Source organism: Rhinolophus sinicus, chromosome 5 (genome assembly GCF_057876585.1).
Source record: "Rhinolophus sinicus isolate RSI-liver-muscle chromosome 5, RSI-T2T, whole genome shotgun sequence".
Classification (NCBI taxonomy): Eukaryota; Metazoa; Chordata; class Mammalia; order Chiroptera; family Rhinolophidae; genus Rhinolophus; species Rhinolophus sinicus.
Window position 1 is genome coordinate 29493526 of NC_142505.1, and position 22082 is coordinate 29515607.

The following is a 22082-nucleotide window of genomic DNA, read 5'->3' on the forward strand; positions in this document are numbered from 1 at the left end:
AGCAGACACTGTAATCTGAGCAGAAATTCCTGGCCCCATCCCAGTCTCATATTAGATTAGTCCTTGTTCTAAATACTTCAGATAGAGACGATTTCACTGTTGCAGTTGTGTTGTCTGGGTGGGAGGCCTAAATGACAATTACGGCTGGAAGGGCTACTAAAATTCCAGAGTTGATTAATTAAAGCCTATTACCATGCGCCAGGCTAATGCTCAGAAGAATGTCACCTAAGCACTTGCAATATTAACACAACCAAGTGCAACATTTCAGGCAGCATCTATTTCTAATTTACGTCACCAACGACACAGTCCTCAAGTTTCCTACGTAACGTAACAGGTGCCCACCTGAAGGAGCTGACACCACCACATCCACGTGTGGATTTAACTCCTTTCCCTGGACAGACGCCTTCATTAAAAAAGAACTGAAAAAGAATTGCTCCAGTGACCTCACAACTTTCATAATTTTAACCTGAAACATGTTATTGCCTTTCAGGAGGTGTATAAAATTTGTGATAAATGTTCAGTAATTCATTATGTCCCTAAATTAGGGAAGAGAAATGGAGGTTGGGATTATATCACTTTCATAGGAATAAGGAAAAGAGCATGAAAAATACTGTGCAATTCTAACTTTCCTGCTCTGGAGGATATTTTGAATAAAATCTCTATAAAGCAATTATGCCCTTCTCTAGGCCTCAAATTTAAAACCACTTTTACTTTTTGACTACCTATACTTCCAAAAGCAATTTGCAGAAGGTAATTAAACTTAAACTTTCAATCATATGAGTATCATTTCCCTCAAAGTTTCAAAATGAACCATAGAGGCTTTTGTGATTTGAATGCCAAGATAAAATACAAAAGCCACCAGGCAGAGTATTTCTTTACAACTGTATCCTCAGAATAATAAAGTGCAAAAGACATAAAAACTGTGGTAATTGTATTCATAAGATATATTGTACTATAGCTGCTCCAAACCCCTAAAGTATAGATTGAATTCTATCTATTAAAGCAAGTTGGCATGAAATTTGTAATCAGCCACGCATAAGGGCATGAAACAAATGTATAATTTCCTTTTTTTTTTTTTTTTTTTCAGAATGAAGGCTGTCTTTACCTTTAGAAAGAAACATTTACCTTTAATAAAGACAACGTATTAATTAAGGGAATTTTATAATCTTTAAAAATTATATCTCAAAGGTGCCACTAGTCAAAATAAGGCACAACGCTAAATGGAGGTGCTTATACATTTATCCATTAAAAAAAAAAAAAAAAATATATATATATATATATATATATATATATATATATATATACATATATATATATAATTTTCTCAACATTGCAATCTTTTATTGTCATTTAAAATATATTGATCAATATTCGACTACCACGTTCTCCTTTATTACAAATGATATATTCCAAATTCGTATGTTTCCTTGTTATTAAGAGGGAAAAGCCAAACTGCAAAGCAAGTTAACACACACACACATGCTCCTACACCACATCTGTGGGACAGGCAGCAGCTTATACACCATCCTTGTGGCTTTAAAAACAATGGTGTTGTAAAGATTTTGTAGGGTGTCAGATGGGCACTTGTCTTTATTTAGGGAGACCACTTCATGGACGGTGTAGATGCCTGACCACTGCACTGTACATCTGAGGCTGAAGTGCAGATAATTATCTTTTTAAATGCAAGCAAGCAAGCAAGCAAGAAAGAAAGCAAGAAAGCAAGCAAGCAAGCAAGCAAGCAAGAAAGAGAAAGAAAACAAGGCCTTGCTTTTGACAAGCCAGCCCAGGAATGATGGGTGAGGTGACTGCAGATCCCTGACTGAGGACACATGAACATGCCGATCACCCAAGCACAGGCTGCTGTAACGACAGCAGGGACTCCCCTTCCCAGACACTTCCTGTCTCTTCTTCCCTCTCTACCAACTGTTGCCTAGACCCAACCTGTCCTCTCCATAGGCCTGAATGAAAATGTTTGTGTCTCCTTCCTCACTAGCAGAGAAAGCTACTAGGAAACAGTGATAAAGGAGTGTGCTTGCTTAGAGACCAAAAAAAGAGAACACATCACTAGATAAACCAGAATCTCTGGTTGGAAGCAACAGGTGGATGTGAAAACAAGCTGGTCCCCCATTGCCAAGAGGAAAGGAAGGGGAGGACAGAGGCACTTGTGTAGGACGGAAGGAGAAGTGAGGTTCAACAGCAGGAGTGCTAGGCCCCCGACTTGCCTGACTCCCAGAACCTTCAATCTCACTCCTACCCATTTCTACCTGGCTCTCACTATTTAGCCCAGCAGTGATCAAGTGCTTGCATAGGCTAAGCAGCTGAGCCTTAATGTTAGTTTAAATTTAACAGTGAAAAGTGATCCCACTACATGTGCTGTCCATATAGTTGTGTGTTTTTTTTAACTAAAACTAAATGCATATAACTTATATGCATTAATCACCTAAAACCAGAGGAAAAAAACACAAGTTTCTGCTGAGATGGTGGTGTCTCAAAATACTTATTAAAAATAGTTTCAGAGCTGGTACTTATATTGCAAGTACTTGTCAGCTACAGCTCCCCAGTGGTGAAGAAAACAAAATGTAAGCTGAGTCCACAGGTGCGTTTCTGCTGCATTATCAGCACTCATTAACATCACGAGAAGGAACGTAAAACAAAGGTCCATTCTGGAAGAAAACCAGCTTCCAAAAGAACCCCGAAATTTTGAATTCTAGACAAACGATCTTAAAATTTTGAACTGGAAAGAGGCCTAAAGATTCATTTATTCATTTAACCAACACTTATTTACAGGGTAAGAATTTTGTACCAGAAGTGATTTTTATGAATGCAATGAAGTAGAAAGAGGCTAAGCAAACTCAGCACAGCAAATTCAAGAAGAATAAAAATGTCTACAGAGCTTATATTTAACACTAAAAATGGAAATAGCCATAATGAGCTCTACGGAGAAACATACATATTTCTAATAAGACTGCCTACTTTGTTTAATGGAAGTTCGTAACTACCCTTTGGCCACTAAAACTACCATCTGGGATATGTAAGAGGTAGTAGCAATTTCATAAATGGGAATGGGCAATTTCATACATTCTCATTCTGAAGTGAGGTAACAAATAGGTGGGCCTCAACTCTTCTGCTGGCAACAAAGTACTTGTCACTAATCCAACCAATTTAGCTCATTCTGGAGACAAGCAAACCTATGTGAGGAGGGAGAGTTGTGTCTCAGGATACACACAGAGCTGATGGCCTGCTGGATGAAAACTACCTCTTGTGTCCTACTGTATTTCTCTTGTATTTCAAAACTGATTTGTTTCCATTTTCTGTGTTGATTATTTCTCAATAAACAGCATGAGAAAAATTGAGTAAGTATCCAGATTCAATACACTGGCAAAAACAGTGAACAAGTCTAGGCATTGGGGAGACAGAACAGAGTGGGGAAGGGGATGCAGTATGAAAACAAAGAAGCCATTTATCCTTCTGGTTGGAGTCCAGTTATATACTTTGATTTATGAATAGCATCAAAGAAGGGTATGAGATCTTTATGTTTACTGAAGAGGGTCTAGGAGGAAAGAGACTTGAGAAACAAGGGGGTTAAAGAAATTTCTATCCTTAACAAAACGAAACAAAAAAAACCCCAGAAATGACTTGAGGCCCATTAAAGGAGCACAGCAAGGCCTGATCTTTCTTCAGCTCAATAGCAAGAACTCTGAACTGAAAGAATAAGTCTTGCCAGGGACATCAGGGTTACCTTGCAAGGTTTTTCACACATCTTTAAAACTTGGGTGTGCTCTCCAAGGTGAGCCAAAAGTGGGGGAGGGGGATCTGGAGCAAAAATGGTCACTTTGAAGGTCATTTTAGAATATCAGATAAATTGAAGAGAATAAAATAACTTGAAGAAAAGCTAGGTATTGTCAAATGCTGTTTTCTGCTCGGGTGCAAAGCCCGTTAATTGCAAGTAAAGGTGCTTGGCCCACAGACACCTCTCCTCCTGGCTCTCCTTTCCATGATGCCCTCTGCTGGATTCCAAAAGCAAAGCCCAGCCCAAGTTGGGCAAGCAGTCGATGAGGACACAAGTACACTTCAGATGCTGTCTTACAATGCAGAAAGCCAAAAGAGAATGTCACTCTCACCCTAATAAGAAAAAGCCAGACTGTCTATAAAATCATAACTTTTCTCGTACCCATCAGAGAACTGTGGTCACCAGGCAACCAAGAGAACTGATTCCAGAGTGACAAGACCCTCTAAGGAGGGGCAAGGCATGGAAACTATTTCATGTTTAACAGAACACGGGAGGTCGAGGGCACCATGGAAGCAGGTAAGAAAAAATCCACTGAAATCTTCAGGAATTCCGAAAGGCCAAGTGTGGACGAGAAGGGTTAACGGATCAGGTATCAGGTTAACTGATTAGTTGAGAGTAACTGGGAGCCCCTGACACAGGGAGAGTTTGTTCTCATTAATAAGTCTTCTCCGCAGGTGCTCCTGAGAAAGACTGGGAGCAGAAAAGAAGAGAGAGGCCCTCTCTGGGTCTCAGGCATGTGGCAGGTGACGCTGCCACCCAGGGACAGCATAAAACTCTCCTTACTTCCCCAACCACCCTCTAAAGAAGCAAAAGTCTAGACCACTTGGGGAAGGGCGGCAAGCCCTCTTTGTCCTAGGGCTCCTGGAGAAAGGGCAGAAGCAAACTTCATCTACCTCCACAGCCAGCCAAAGATCTACTGCCCCAAGGGGTAGAGGAACCTCTCAGACTCCGGAGCCTGCACCAATAAAAGCAGAGCTCTGCTTTCAGGAGGCAGAAAGCTGTCTCCTGCCCAGACTTCGCACAGATACAGGCGGACTTTGGCTGCCTTGGGGAGCAGAGCAGGAGTGCCAAGGGCCCAGCCCTGAGGCGTAGGTGCATTGGCTTGCTGAAACTAGGCCTGGAGGACCAAGAATTCCCCAGCGCCCGCCGAAGCCTAGCATCCAGGAGCAAGCAGTTACCATGCAAGAGGGTCAGGACCGTGGAAAGAGATGCTGTTCTGACACAGGTAGTCACAGATGAAAGCTGAGGTAGCACAGGAACAATGAGTAAACCACTTCATGACAAAACTCTTTTGGAGAAACACTCTACTACTGAAATATTTATTCAAAGCAAATGTACAAAACCATAATGTACATCTGTGTCCAATGTAAACTGCAATAAAATTCATCGGTTTTCTGGAGTAATGCAAAACTTCATCGTGCGCACCGAGCTCCTATAAATTACACTGGCGCTACTTTACATTCCAGTGAAAATACTGATGCTAATGAATTTTAATTTATGATCTATAACAATGGTACTTAAGGGGCCCACTGTGGTGTGCAACTGTCAGTGTTTCTGAACTGTGTATATGGTAATTCCTCACCTAGCACATTACAAAGCCCGCTGACTGCCTATACTGCAGAGCTATTGCAAGACGTGGTTACGTAACTTTAATTGGTAATAACTGGTAAATCAAACTGAATTTGAAAAGGTATGCAAGTTGAGTCACCTAATGTGAATTCTCAGCTACAAATATGATCAATTCTAAGAATAACTTATCAATCACAACTTTCCCTCTAAATTATAGTGGCTCTTCATTATTTCAGGATAGCTTAGGAGGAAGAATTTACATTTCTCACTTTTTTTTTTTTATCCCTATCCCTAAATCTGCATTGCTTGGCACTGATGGAAAATGATGACAATCTAGAGGTAGTCAGGACTCAAAAAGAAGGTTTCCATGGAGATCTGTATGTAGGCAAAGCTACTGCATTGGGCCACGCCCCCTGCAGAGGAGGAGGAATACGAACTCTTTCAGTCAGAAATTTTAATATTTCCACAGTTGTTTTGGAATTAGAATTCTTAAGGAAAATTGCTTCCCAAGAATTTATTATGCAATCTTCTTCTTTATTATTTTCTTTCTATCTTGTCTAATAGAGAAAACAACCTCTTCCTGGGGACTTTTTTTCATTCCAGTGGTTTATTTATATATGAAATTAATGTGTGTGTGTGTGTGTGTGTGTGCACAATTAGATCATAGAAACACAAAGAAACAAACTAATGACTCATGTAGAAGGGAAACTCAGCTTTCTACAAAATATTCTTTTAAGTTCCAAGACATTCATGAGCCTGAACTAGTCCAGCCCTCAATGCTGTCTCTTCTCCAACCTCACACAATATTTATAGTCTCTACCCTATAATTTAACACTTAATTATAGTCCTATTCAGTTTCCTAATTGTTTTATGTGGGTTAGCCTTATCTCCTCAAGTAGAAAGTGATGTTTTTGAGGGCACGAACCATGTCTTACATTGGCTGGACCAATACTAGGAGTCAGGACAGTAATCCCTTTTGATGAACTGGTAATCTCAATGATAAAGGGGTCACTCCAACAAGAGGATATAACATTTGTAAATATTTATGCACTAAACGTAGGATCACTTAAGTATATAAAGCAAATACTAACAAAACCAAAGGGAGAACTAGAAAGCAATACAATAACAGTAGGGGATTTTAACAGCCCCTTTTTATGAATGGGTAGATGATCTGGACAGAAAATAAGTAAGAAACCATTGGCCTTAAATGACATGTTAGACCAGATGGACTTATAAATAAAACATTACATCCAAAAGCAACAGAAAATACATTCTTCTCAAATGTGCATGGAACATTCTCCAGGACAGATCAGGTGTTAGGCCATGAAACCAGTCTTAATAAATTTAAGAGGAGTGAAGTCATATCAAGCATGTTTCCCAACCACAATTGTATGAAATTAGAAATCAATAACAAGAAGGAAACTGGAAAATTAACAAGTGTGTGGAGATTAAATAACATACTACTGAAGAACCAATGGGTCAAAGAAGGTATCAAAAGAGCAATCAAAAAATACCTTGAGACAAATAAAAATGTAAATACAGCATACCAAAATTTGTGGGATGCAGCAAAAATAGTTTTAAGAGGGAAGTTCATAGCAATAAATGCCTACATTAAGAAATAAGAAAGATTTCAAATAAACAACCTAACTCTACACCTCAAGGAACTAGGAAAAAAAGAACAAACTAAGCCCAAAGTTAGCAGAAGAGGTGAAGGAGAGACAGAAAAAAGAAGAAGGTTTAGGATTAAATCTGATGCACTACAATATTTTAGGTTAGGTAGAAAAAGAGGGACCAGCAAAAGAGGCAAGAAAGCAAAAGCCAGAGATGTAATGGTGACTCTACAAGACTGTGATGCTACAGCAGACAAGAACAAAGTGTTTAAATAAGAAGACTCAACAATGCTTCTCAGCGGTCAGGTCAGAAAAGTGAGATATATTTAATATTAGTGTAGCCTCTCCAGCTTTCTTATGGTGGCTGCTTATATATCTTTTCCCATCCATTCGCTTTTAACCTCTTTGTATCTTTGAATCAAAAGTATAGATAGCAAGCAGCTGGGTCTTTAAAAAAATAAGTAAATAAAATCCAGTCTGACAATCTCTGCCTTTGACTGGATTTAATCTACTCACATAATGCTATGATTGATATAGGTAGATTCACATCTGTCGCTTTACTTTTTCTTTTCTATATGTCTCATATCTTTTCAGTGCTTTATTCCTTCTTTAACGATTTCTTTGATGGTAAGTTAGGGAGGTATGTTTAAGAATTGGCAGCACAGAGTTCTTTGGTGACTCTGGCAAGAGCAGTTTCAAAGTAGTGAAAATGGCCAGAAGGCCTTCTGGAGTGAGCTGGAGATGGAAAGGGAAGTGAGGAATGGAGACTGTGAATGCAGTCAACTGTGCAGACAGAGCCCGGGAAAGAAACTGGTAGTTTGGGGGAGGGAGAGAGTCTCTTTGTTTATTCATATTGGAGATATTAACGTAGGTTTCTACGCTGAAGGAATTTGTCCAGTAAAAAGGGAAAAATTCATGATGCATGAGAAAGAGAACATGTTTCTGAAGGAGCAACGTCCCTAGAAAAGCAAGGAGATGGGATCATCATTAGCTTTCCCCAAAGGGTGACTTTTGAGCTGTATTCTGATGGAAAATGAAAAGGAAAGGAAGGCTAATTAATCAGAGGGAACAGCATATGCAAAGAGACTGGAAGAAGCTCATGCAGCCTGGGGGCAGGATAAGAGAGGCAGGTAACGTAGGCTGAGGCTGCCATGAGCCCCGCGGGCCATACTGTAGGGTGAGGCTGCCAGCCTCTGTGCGTGCGGGAGGGGCCAGCACCTCCTCTGAGGAGGCCTCCGCAGCCTTGTAAGTGCATGTTCCTGAGCCACAGACAGAAAGAATACACATATGTCCAAGATGGGTAATCATGTGCATTTTCCCCATGTGTGTAAATACCATTCACCACCTGTTTTAGAGGGTCAACAAATGAAAAAGGTCTCATTTGTTTTACCATGTTAAGAATCACCAGCTCATTCATGTAGGTATTTGTTTTGTTTCTGCCTTAACAGTCTAAGAACACTGAGCTAAAGGATATATCATGTTCAACGGTTACACATAACACAGTTTATTGACGTCCTGCCCAATGAATGAATGAACTCAAAGGTTACCACTTGAGGGATCATCCTTTCAAACACCAGAGAGAAACCTGTAACTTTGAAACTAACTTTTTAAATAGTTACATTTATCACAAAATGTTGTAGTATACATTGTTACCATCCCATTTTTTTAATTACTGAAAAAAATTTTAAATTTCACTCAATTCCAAACCCACTGCTTTTCTACTTAAGAGATGTTGTACGCAAATAGATTCCCAACACGGATATCTACTGAAGTGGCACAGCTATGCCTTCACAATCTCTGTATCCACTTCACTTACAGCAACAACATATACACACTTCATGTCATGCTATATAGTAAGCCTCATTGTTTTTTTTTTATTATTATTAAAAGCCACACTTGTGTTAAGAAATCGATAAAAATACCAATGGCAGGAATCCATAAGACTGGAGCGATTAATCTAGAGCATTTGCAAAACAGAACAATGCCAATTTGGATTGCAGACGGTTCAGTTCTGCCATTTTCCTGAATCATCATATACCATTTCAAAACCACAAGTCCCTTCTAAATTAATTAGCTCATCAAACTAAAATGAAAAGCAGTTTTAAAACCAGCAAAGTCTCATCATTAATGCATTTTAAATGGTCTGTGCTGCCAGTGGCTAAAGCAATTTAACTGCTTTAATGAAATCTTGTGTCACCATTTCCAGCCCTCATTGCTGTAAATCCTAACTACTGAGAGAAGACAAGTAGGAAATGTACAATTAAATCCATGCAGCAGGTAAGAAACTCATTCTAAACACAGCCTCCTAAACCTGGCTCATGTTTTAAACAATATAACACAGAATTAATAATTGTATAAAATATAAAACCAAGCAATCCTACAAAGTACATACTATAATCTTTAGTTTTGAGAGTTGGAACCAGAAGGGTTTTATTATTAATATGCTTCGGGATACTGGTATGAGAATGAAATACAGGCATTTATAAGGAATCCTTAGATTTTATATAAAGGTATTATAATGTAAGCTTAAGATGACACATTTAATTATACTGCATTTCATTTCATTCAAGTTTTTCAGAAGTAAAAACAAGGACTAATGCTGAGTCTACCTGGAAACTAATCACCAAAAGGCCTTACTAAGCAGGATGCCATCATTCTAAGAATCAGGCTGCTATACCAACTATCACTTCTAAACAGTGCTTTGATTTCAGTCCATTTATGTAACTGCACTAACTCGCTAAGGCCCAAGCTTCTTACAAAGGAGACCTTCAGAGAGAAAGCACTGGGAAATGAAGTCGTGCCCCAACCACAGAAGGTTCCAACTAAGAGCAGAAGACACAAGGCCCAGCACCCACAGACCAACCACAGGGATGCTGGAACCACTAGCAAAAGGTAGACTATATTCCCGCCAAGGTAGAGTGACATCTAAACTGGGACACTTTGGGGAATTGAGGTAGGCATTATTAATAAATATGCCATAGCAACAGGGACTTTTCTGGGCAAACTAAAATGTGTGGTCACCCTACTTGAAAGTGACCTTCTTAATAATGGGTTAAGTCTTTACGAAGTGCCAGGCACTGAAGAGTCAGGTATAAGCAAAGTCCAAGCTCAGCTTCAGGGATGTTTCCATGCTGACGGGAAGCCAGGTAGGCGCCTGTGTGGTCTGCCTGCACACTCCCAACTTTGCAGGCCAACTCGTCCAGGCTGAGAGCCAATCCTGCGCAGGCCAGGAACCCATCTCTACCTGCTTTTGAGGTAGAGATCCGTTCCTGCTGCCTTGAACTAGTGGACAGGTGGCCTGGGCCTCATGGCTGCTCATTTATTCCTCCGGTTCCTACAATCCGCCCCACAGTCTGCGTCTTTGAGCCGCAGCAAGGAAGTGAGGTGAGAGGCAGGGGGAAGGAACTGAAGGCTGGGCTCCTCCAACCGACCATTTTATCAGACCATAGGTCAGTTCTTCTGGAGAGCACATCAAGCCGCCCTCTTCCCCTCCCCCCTCCCCCACTCAAATGCTTGTGTATTGTAGCTCTCATTTACAAACAAAAACAAAAAAACCCATGAATGTATTACACACATATGAGTATAAAATTATCACCGTGGTATGTGTCACCAGTGACAATCTTGGGTTCTCTGTCCCACAGTCATCTCAAAACTTAACTCTCCAAGTTCAGAAATCCTTTGTAAGGTTGCTAAGTCGAGTCTGTGGCTCACGGCATTGAACGCATCTAAAAATTAGATGCATTAGCAAAAAAGTTTATCTTTTAATCTGATTTTATGCAGCTCTTCTTGCCTCGCAACCCAAATATGATGTAAAATTCACTTGGGTTTACCGGAAATTATAAGGGCAGCACAGAAATCACATTTTGTTCTCTTAAAAGAGCTGGACTTTTAGCTGCACCATGTTTATTCCAATTATATATGTATTTTTCAAATAATTTAGTTGTTTAGTTGTGAGCTTTTAAAAGAATTACTGTAGAACAGTTTTTAATTTAATAAGACTAAAATTAGAGACCAAGGGCTTTTCCAAATAAGATAGGATTATCGGGGGGGGGGGGGGGGGGAGGAAATCAACCGTCAACATGGCCCGTGTCAGCTCTCTGAGCTGACTTAGCTCCTGCAGCCCACAACCCCAGGACAAAATGGGGAAGTGTCCTTGATTTAGAAAATGTAATGGATTTTCTTTATGAATTAATTGAGAAAGAAGAAAGTTCCAAAAAGGAAGAAGAGAATGAAGTGTGGACAAGGTCTAGAATAATCCACGATTGCTCACATGCTCAGAAAGAGGAAGTAAATCACTCACTTGTCACATATTACATTGTAACTAGTAAGGTCCACCTTAACTGCAATTGTTCCCATGGAAAGGGGAAGTGGGCTAACCTTTCTTGAGCTACTGTTATACAAAGGCACTTTATCAACACTATCTCTTTGAATCCTCAACTCTGTTAGGTAGGACCTAGATCCCCCTTTCAGAGGTTCAATAGTTTGCCCAGGCAGATGTGTTCCTCCTACCACACTGCTCTGCTCTGTATGGCCAGAGAGCGGGCCCTCCCTCCTGGCAAATTTCCTCAGATCCTAACTCAGCTGGATGTCTGCTACTGAGCTACACCCAGGAGGCTCTGGCAGAGGACGGGAAGTTGGGCAGTTGGATGGGTGAATCAGGACGGTTTTCCATCCTTCTCTCTTTGCAGGGCAGAGGCTAGCAGAAGCTTCGTCCCCTCTGAGGTTCCCATGGTCCTTGGGCTCCAGGACTAATGTGTTCCCTGTCTGTCCACCCTATTGGTAGGGATGGATGCTTTATTGCTAATCTCTGGGTAGCTTCACCAATCCCATTTGGCTCTTCCAGCACCTGGATTAAATAGGAAAATACTGTTTTTACGGTTAGTCTCTGAGTGATTCAGTGCTCAAAGTTGTAGATGCTAAGTACAAAGCCAGGTCCTGAAGCTGGCTTGGCCTGGTCCTTCCCACTGCCCTGGTCGGCCCACTCTGCCAGCCAGAACTGAGTTCTCCTAGATCCCCAGTTACTGGCTGTGCCGCCTTGGGAAGTTCAATAAACCTCTTGAAACCTCAGCCGCTAATTTTATAAAATGAGGAAAGTAATTACTTGCCCTTAATTACTTTAAAGGACCTGGTAAAATATGAATGAGGTAACAAATGTGAAAGCATTGTGGATGTTGATTTAACTACATTACAAGTCTTCAAGTCTTATTTGCTGGGATGATTGGACAGTGAAAAAGGAGTTCGCCTGAAATTAACCCCCAAATTAATCTCATAGATCTAAATGGTTAAAAATTACCCAAAGTTGTCTTCTAAGAGCTCATTTCCAGCTTGTAAACACTTTGTTCTTTTATAACAAAAGGGAAGTCAGTTGGCTGATGGTTTGTATGGCTTCCACAGCACGTCTGATTACCATAGCCTGGGGCTGACTCGGCACCACCACTTCCTGTGTCACTAACCCTGGCCTGATGTTACTGAAACATAGATTATGATGACAGTACCTCTTCTTAGGATTGTTGTTGACTATTAAACAAGATAATGTAGAAATGCCTACTGAAGTTCTTCATGCCCTCAATAAATGTGAATGTGGTTGATGTTATCACTAGTATTATTATTAGCACCATCATTTTCTCCTACGATGAGCATTTGACGAGGGTTTGATCAGAGCTTTCTCTTTTGCTTGTATCATTCCCAGACAAGTGGCAATCTCAGATATACTTCCCAAGCACCTTGACGTACTCCAAGCAGCCACCATGACTCACCCACACCTCATTCCCTTCTTTTATTTCTATTCTAAGCAGTGGGGAACCTTGGTTTCAGTACTACTGTTTTTGTTTTTTTAGATCATACTGTGAAAAAAACAACAACACTGTGCCAACTAGCCATGTATTTACATAATAATGGGCTAATTAAAGGGCTAATAAGAAATCATACTCTGATTTCCTAAACTGTTATACACTGACTGCCAGTTTGTTCTGGCTGTGAACCTCAGTATTTATGGGGAAAACAGTGAATTATCTTTGGGTAGGTGGGTACCTTCCCTTAGTGATACAGCGTTGGAAGGAAGCAGAGACACTGTCTCGATCAGTGCTGTCCAAAAACGTATGTGAGTCGTATGTAATTTCACATTTTCTAGTAGCCATCATAAAAAAAAAAGTAAAAACAAACAGATGAGTAAACTTTAATAACTTATTTTAACCCCACATACTATCATTTCAACATATAATCAATATAAAAATTAGCATATTTTGTCTTTTTTTTCATACTGTCTTGGAAAGCCAGCAGTGTACACTTATAGCACGTGTCAGTCAACTCCGATTAACCACAGTCCTCAGTAACTACAGGAGTCTAGGGCAGGTCTAGATGACAAGCTCCCTAAGGGTAGGGACTTGTCATACTTTAATTCCAAACTCCCCCTGATGTTTCTAGTGTGGTGTTTTGCCCCAGGTAAGCACTCAGAAATCTCATCATTGAACTCGGGGATGAATGGCTGGACAGAAGGGCTGTCACTCATAAATGTAAGCAAGGCCAATATGAATTTTTTGAAGAACATAACATGTTGTGAGCCTTATACTTTAAAAAACCACAGTGGACATCATTGCTCAAACATCCCACTATGTACACTCACCCTTATATCACCCCAAAGCCACACTATATATAAACAAAAAGCAAGGTTAACTGTCCTCCAAAAGAGAATATAAAGTGGGTGGTGAGAGGAAGAGAGAAATAAAAAGTGGCCCTAATTAGATCAACATAAGAAATGATCGCAATGACTTATCAAATACTATTTAAAATGACCTCATATGTCTGATATTATTGTAAAAAGGTGTAACATATGCTAGGACACAGATAGAACTTGAAAAGGAATTAAAAAACGATTACTGCAACAAGATGAAATGAATATTTTTTCCTCAGTGTTACTAAAAACATATTTTACGTGAAAGTTTAGAGGCTCGATAAATGCAAATTAAATTAGCTTTCACCTAGTTGATACAAATCAACTTTCTCAGTCAGGATAACCACTTAAAGATAATTTGTAGTTCCCGAAGGCCACAAAACTACACAGTTTATTGAACTATTTATAAAACAGACACAGCCAAAGGAAAGGCAGTAGCTCCTTTCAACCTGTGGTACAGAAATCCTAAATGTCAAGTTCCTTTTGACTGAAAGACTACGAGTGCTGCCGCTGGTTATCTGTCAGCCATAGCTTCTTCACAAAACTCAAGCATTCCATTCCTCTCAAGAAAGGAAATGGTCAGCCTCAACAAAAGTTGTATGTAATTGCAAAACACGTGGTGTGTCTTCAGTAAGATTGTGAAATGAACTAAGAAAAAGTCAACTAGCACTAAAGACCCTTACTTAGAGGAGTGCTTCCTCTGGGGGAGGAAGAAAGCTTTCTTTTTTACCCATGATAGGACTGCTTTTTGTTAGTTCTAAATACACTTGGACCAAACGGTTCAAAGGAAAAGGCATCTCGAGGTATCTGGCTGTCCTGTGAAGGCTCCTAGCTATTGGTGAAGGGGGAACTGAGGTACACAGGATGAGCTCCAAGGCCGGATTCGCTGACTTTTTACCGCTAGTGAAAAATCCTCGTTTAACTAAAACTTGATGTATTCAGCCCAGGAGAACGTCCATCAGATGCCAGGCTTGATAAACCCATGGTTCTATGATTACTCATAAAATACCAGTGGGTAGCCAGTCCTTTACATTTTTATTATGAAAATGCTTACAAAATGTACAGCTAATAGCTTCATTGATTTGCTCAAGAACCGGCATAGTATACTGAATTCCTAAATTATTACCGCTACTTTCAATTTTCAATCTGACTGAGAGCTACCTGTGCGGTTCCTTTACATGAAAATAAACAATGTTTTTAAAAATCTCCACAATGGCAACTTTTGAAATTTTACTTTAGGGGAAAAGAAGTGGAGAATACATGAATCAAAATTTACGTCACTACTTTTTAAAAGACAATTTTAGGCTTATCAGTTTACTTGTCTCCAGAGGCAGCATGTGCCTCTTTAGTCATTTAAAAAACTGTTGACATCTTTTCAATTTTATTTTGTCAGCTTTTCACGTATTTTCAGTTCTACACACAGATCCTTTAAATTGCCACATAGCATCGGAATGGAGCCTGTGTTAATAAATGTCACATATTTTTCAGTAATTCAACCACGTTGATGACAAATTTCATACTGCTGACAACCTGCCACTTGCTGAACTAATTAGTTTTCTACCTTAACTTGTGGCTTTCATTCACGCAGAAATATTTACTGAGAGTGTGCCATATGCCAGCCATTGCTTGGCCCCAGATTTACCAGGCAGAACAATGGCCTTCCAGGCACCCCCAGTGCAGAGGGGCTTCTTCTGTCTTTAAAACCGCTCCTGCCAGGCTGCCTTTCTGCATTTCAGCATGTGTGGGAGGATAAAGAGCACCGGTGTTAATTAATACCGGACAAACCTACGTCCAAATTCTGGCTCCACCTGCTAGTAGCTGACGGATGACCTTAGGCTACTAGATTCATCTTGTCTTGCCCTTGACTTCCTCATCCATTACACAAGGATGATCATTTGTTCTACAGGGTTGTAGTGACAGTCAAATGAAATAATGGAAGTAAACGGAAAAAAAAATACTGGCACTCAGAGGCTCATAAATGTCAGACTCCTTCTTCCAATTTCCCCTTAAAAACACATAGCTTTCTATACTAAATGGACACTATTTTAAAGCAAAGAGATAGGTGAACTGTAACTCTTAAACATATTGGTATATCAAATATTGGGGGGTAAGACGTAGTAAGGCTCTTGGTAACCTCAGAGTCTATCACCAGCTTGATCCCCCATCCCGAGTTTCTCTGACAGGTGACCCTTTTGGGGTCAATTGCTATCATTTGTTCTTCCTGCATTAGAGCTTTAAAAATAGTTCTACTATGCCCAAAATGGGAGTTAAAGCACCCCCAGAGGTGTGTCCCTTTCATCTGGGGGGTGATTCACACTAGAAGAAAAACTGTATGGTTAGGAAGGAACTAACATATTGAGCAATTCCAGGGTGCCAGGCCCGTGCTAGGTGAGCCACATGAATTATGTCATTCAAACCCCACAGCCACTCCAAGATGCAGATATTATCTTCTACCTTTTACAAAGAAACTCAATCCTCAGGGAGATTAAGAAAGTTGTCCACAGTGACAAAGATACAAGTAAGTAGCCCAACATCATTTCTCATAACTTCTCTTTTGACTTGCAGGGTCATTAAACTACTGGGCTTGGTAGATGTTGGCTGGTACCTCCCTATAGCTCCTTCTGCCTCTTCCTGTTGGTTGGAATTCTAATCTCCCTCCCGCAGATTAGAATTCCCTATGTCTTGGCTCCACTGACAGCTCCTATTAACATCTCCCATGTCGCTCAGACTCATGGACAATGCAGGATGTCATGGTTCCATAGATCATCTCCTTGTTTGTTTGTTTTTGTTTTTTTTGTTCTCCTCCTCCTGGTATCTCCAAGGGACTGCTATGACTACTGAGATCTGTACCTCCATGTTGATGACCAACTTGGTCTTTTTTTACAAATCCCTCAGAAGTTGCCACGAGAAACATGCCTAATTCCCATCTGCTTTTACTATGGGTGAACTATCCAACCTATGCCTCCTTACTCAGGGTGAGTTAATAGAAAGTAAAAGGTGGTCTTCCAGGGAACTGTAGAGTACTTGTTACCACTCCTCTTGGCGGTGCCCAAGCACAGGTAATATAGAGGCACCAACCCTAAACCCTTTTCATATATTCCCTTCATGGACACAAAAGCACATGGAGGACACAAATTAAGCATAGACACAGCCATATGACTCTCTAAGGAAATACACTAAAAATGACACTGGATTAGAATAATAGTCTCTCTCTCACCTTTACCCTTCGATGTTTCCATGAGTGTGATAATGAAATATTACACTCATCAAATATATTGCTAACTTTAGGCATAAGCCCATTCTTATGCTTTCTATTTTGGCTTTTAGTTTAGTTCAAGTCAATAAATAATTATTAGGCATCATGAGCCAAGTACTGCGGAAAAACTAAAAAGTTTATAGCACTGTACAGTGGAGATGGCATAACCATTTCAAAAGTACGTGATTAAAAGCTGACATAGCAGAATGCTGTGAAAGCTACAGGAACCCAGAGTGTAGCCACCATTCCCAGCCTAAAGGTTCAGAGAAGGCTTTCTAGGGTCTCCTGAGCCTTAAAATAACTAATGCACACAGAGGTCCAGTTACTACACCCTTTATTGAAGACAAGAAGTAACGAAAGAAATTCCATGACAAGTTCTCTTTGCTAATGACATAAAAATCAGGAATGTCTGAAGATTAGAAATGAACTTATACATGAAAGCGATCAATCTGAGTTTCTTATAAGTAATCTATTTTTGCCTGAAATTACTAGGGATGGGTCAGATCCTTAAATCATAATATTTAAGTCATAACCTTTTTTTCCCCTATTGATGATTATCTTCTTCTTTCTTCATGTTAATTAGGAATTATCATTACTCTCATTTTCTAATTTATGGAGATCAGAAGCCAAGTAGATTACCCGAAGAGGTAAAACCTGGAAAGATTCATATAGAAAAAACAAACTCTACTACTTCTGCCCACACAAAAAGCCTTATAAATCAAAGAACCAGGGAAATGATTCATCATTTAATGAAACCTTATTTTCCCCAAATTTCAGACCTTAACAACTAATTACAGTCTACTAATCAAAATCAATAGGAGAAATAGAAAGGAAGATCCAAGGAAAATAGTTAGTAGTAAGTTATTTTTATCCTTAGAATTATTAGACCCTTATTTCTTCTTTTAAAAAGCATAGTCTTAAAAAACAAATTAGCTCTGTTTATTCCTCATTTCTTTTAAAAATAAGTATCAACACCTGTCAATGGGGGCCTTATTTGTGAATTATTTAAGCTTTACATATTAGAAAATAAACATTCTCCACACATTGAAGTATGAAAAGACATAATCTTTTGGAAGAAACCATAGAATTTCCCATTTCCTGTCTTGGTTGTAAATAAAAATTTACTTAAATGGCTGAAAATAAATAGCTTTCATATTTTGACTAAACGCCACAGTATACAGGAAAATGCAGTTTGCTGCTGACCACAATGAGGTATAAAATCATTATATTTGAAAATGTGACAGAAAAATGCAATGGAAGCCTTAGACACATTCCACAGTAATTAAGGAATATGAATTTGCTCAAATGATATCTTATATAGGGTTTGGAATACTTTTCTGGATAAAGCAGAAAAAGTCTTTACAATGAGAATTTCATCTCTAGCAAAACCATCTCAGTTTAAATTAGTCAGCACTAGCATTATAGAATGAATTAGTGGTGGACAACAGTGACCACTTCATTGGGTTAAAGCACAGGTCTAAAGATACTGAAGCTCTTATCCCATAGAGGCCATTTTATTCCCACAGGAGTCACTCAGCTCTGCTTTGAGCCACGGCCACAAATCATAGACTTTTAAACTTGGCTGGGCATTTTATAAATCCAAAGGAGAGCGAATTAGAGACTGTGGCTGGGTCATGACACGTTAAACCCTGGACAAACAAAAACCATCGTTTAACAATAGCTATGCTAGATATATGTACAACAGAAAGGCAACGTACATTAGCAAAAATAGCCCTGTGGGAGGAACGAGACCTAGAAGGATGTTTTTCAAAAGGGTTCTTTATCAAATGGAAGAAGCAGCTTTATAGCAATAAAAATAAACTCATGGATTAAAGTAACTTTATTTTTGTCATTAAATAGGGAAGAATGGATGTCATTTTTAGAAACATCCACTGTGGCTTTCTTCTTTTTATTTTTTAAATTTTACGGTAAGAAACTACTACCCAGCTGTAGAACAGCTTCTCTCCTTAGAGTAAAGGAGAGAGAAGAAAGCTTGGCAATAGAGCAGAAGTGGTAAACGCTGTCAGTTTTCCCTGTGCCAAGGGGCTCATAAGTAACTGGGGAAAGAGAGGACACAACTACTAGATACTGAACACTGAATTAAACCAGGCAGGTCCAGACAACATCCTGTCCCAGGCTCTGCTTCTGACACTTGCTTTTCAATTCAAAACGGCTAGAAAACCCTCTGCCCAGAAGTGTGCATTTCTGTCTTGGCTTTGGGCCACATTCCTGGGCTTTGATAAATGTGGTAGGTGCCAACTGCTGCATTTATAATGATAAACACCATCCCCTCCATTGAGAATGATAAACACCATCCCCTCCACCCAAAAATACATATACCCCAAAGCAGGAAAAGAAAACAAAAATGGTGAGCTGTGGCTGAGACGCTCTCACGGAATTCTCAGGGGGATTAAGCAACAGTTGCTGAAAAATTGCAGTAGCCTAAACAAACTGGTAAAGTGAAAAGGAGGACAGAGGCTAGATGAAGGAAAAAAGGCACCAATGGAGCACAGGGCTTAATTTTACAGTTTGGGGGAAGATTTATGTGGTATACCCGCTTCAATTCGACAAGATTTACAGAGTGCCTCCCAGGTACTGTGAACTTTTCCAATGCACTCTCTGTTTTTGGATATGAAGCAAATGCATTCTCAGCCTCAGGTGTCCCTCCTTCTGTAGGGGTAAAACTATGAACCAGGAAACATTGTTTTAGAAATGTATCCTGTCCACTTACAAAGAATCTGAAGTGGCATATGGTTATAGCATAATATAAAAGAGGATAATTAAGATGTCACCACAACCTGAGGTGAATAAACTGCTATAGGGAGATACTAAATGTTTGTGAAAGACAAGTCACAAATGGCAATACACAGGGTTTATAGATATTTTATTGTGCAAGAACACCAAGCAAGCAAAAGTCCTTGCACACACTACCTTCCAGAAACTAAATTCAAGATGCAGTGAATCACATGGTTCTCCTCTAAAGAGCACTGTGAAATAAAGTGGACGGCAATTACTTTTCTACCTAGGAAAGAGAAACCCAAAGAAATAAATGGTAACAATTAAATTAACCTTCAAGTAGAGTCTCTGGGCATGCTGTAAAGAAAATATAAATCTCTCAGAAGCATACCTCCATTTGAACCAAATTACCCAACTCACAGAAAACTTCATGACTATTTTAAATTCCACATAATGCCCACTAATACTGAAACTGCCCATTTCTCCTAGAAAGTAAAAATGAAGATGGATTAACAAGTGTAGTCATGAGATTACTGTTTGCTTTCTTTTTCCAAACCCTCAATACAAAACTTTAAAGTATGCTATTTAAAAAAGATCTAACTGTATACAAAATTGGCTCAAATTAAAAAGGAAAGCAAACTAGGGAAAACGTGTTTTTCATTTTTTCTACTTGATTAGTATATTATCAATATTATATTATTTAAATAAACACATTTCCAGCAAATACAAATTATAACAAATGTAGTTAAGAGTGGTTTGATAAATTTTACTTTTTCAAAGTGGCAGTTGAAATTAAGCCAAATCACAAATAGACTTCATATATACAAAATAGCCTGGGGGGAGAGGGGAACAACGTATCCATAAGAACTGAAAGAAACAAGAATTCAAGCCTTAGACGTAATTGAGGTTTTTAACCACAAAACAAATGTGGCTCGTGCACCCTAGAATGTATAAGTCACATCATCAGGTGATTCCGAAATATTAGCCAGATTAAAAGATTCCTATTTGGGCTTCTAACAGTCCAGAGGCATAACATTCAAAAATAAATGAGGCAACAACAAAACGAATTGCTGATGTTGTGAAAGAGTAAACATTCCAGAAACAAGACTTCATCATGTCATTCCTTAGAATTCTCCCTTCTTGGCAATTATTTCCTTTGGGCAAGTGTCTCTGTATCAGCTAAAAGTCCTAAGAGAACAGCAAGAGCTGACCAAAAGAAACTTACACACGAGATTTCCCAAGCATTGGCAAAGGGCAAAGTCTGCTTTCCTCTTTGCCAACAAAACTTTCTAATGTGAAAAGAGTCATTTTTCAATAAGTTCCCAACATTTAAAATTGTTGCAGAGATTCTGGGCTTGTTGCATTGACACAGTATCATCTGGCATTGCCTCTATGGCAAGAAAACTAATGAGCTTGTAAGAAATGCCCTTACATCATTACATCCCCAAGAACATTCTGGCCACCAGCACTTCCCCACCATTAGAACATTACTTTTTTTTTTTTCCTTTTAATGGTAATATCTAGGCTAGACCTAAACTCACTGAACTGCAACAGAAATGAAGGCAGGGTGCTGCCCACCCCTTTCTTCTATACCCCATTACACCCATTTCCCTTCTCTCTCCTTCTCTCATCTTACCGGATTAAAGTTCCTAAGTGGCAGTTAATGTGCATAATAAGAAAAATGAAGTTTCAGATTGCTATCACTGGCCCACAGAGCAAAGCATCATTACCCAATATGTAAGTGTTGATGAAAATGAGGACTGCTCATAAAGAAGTCGCAGATAATTTTTAATCTGTCTCGCAGCCTTTCGTTTAAAACCTTTAAATGATTGTGTGTGTGTGTGTGTGTGTGTGTGTGTGTGTGTGTGTGTGTGTGTGTTTTAACTACCCTCTGATCAACAATAAAAGGGGTAGGAAGGATCTTAACTTCTTCTTCTGTTCCCTGAGTACATTCCAAATACAAAAAGAAAAGCAAAGTTTGAGACTGTGCAGAAACTGGGTAATCAGCACAAATAATGTAGGGGCTGAAGAGATTCTTAACATATGTATCAAATATAATGCAAGGGCTGCTGGAGGCAAAGTGCAAGGTCCTGAGTGGGGCACAATGTGGGGTAAGACACAGACCCTGTCATCCAGAAGCTTTCAACATAGAGGGCAGAGGAAATACATATATGGTAAGCATATTAAGAGGGGTTTATGAAAGGGCTGTGATGTTCTGAATACAGGGAGCATGGGGTCCTGTAGGCATCTATTGAATAATGGGTCTGAGTGGGTTAAAACGGAAGGAACTGGCAAGAAAGGACATTTCAGGTAAAAGGAACATCACAGGAGTGGAAATGCTCTGGGGGTGGCTGTGAAGGGCAGCTAGTTTGGAGTGGCCTGAGTGCCAGCTATGGGAGGGGAACAGTAAGTGCTAAGGCTAGAAAGGTAAACGGAGGCAAATCACAGGAA

At 39.5% G+C, this 22082-nt stretch overlaps 1 protein-coding gene across 2 annotated transcripts in view; it reads right to left on the reverse strand.

The window, feature by feature from the left end:
* Positions 1-22082, reverse strand: part of PLCL2 (phospholipase C like 2) — a 178891-nt gene that overhangs the window by 78301 nt on the left and 78508 nt on the right. The window lies entirely within an intron of this gene.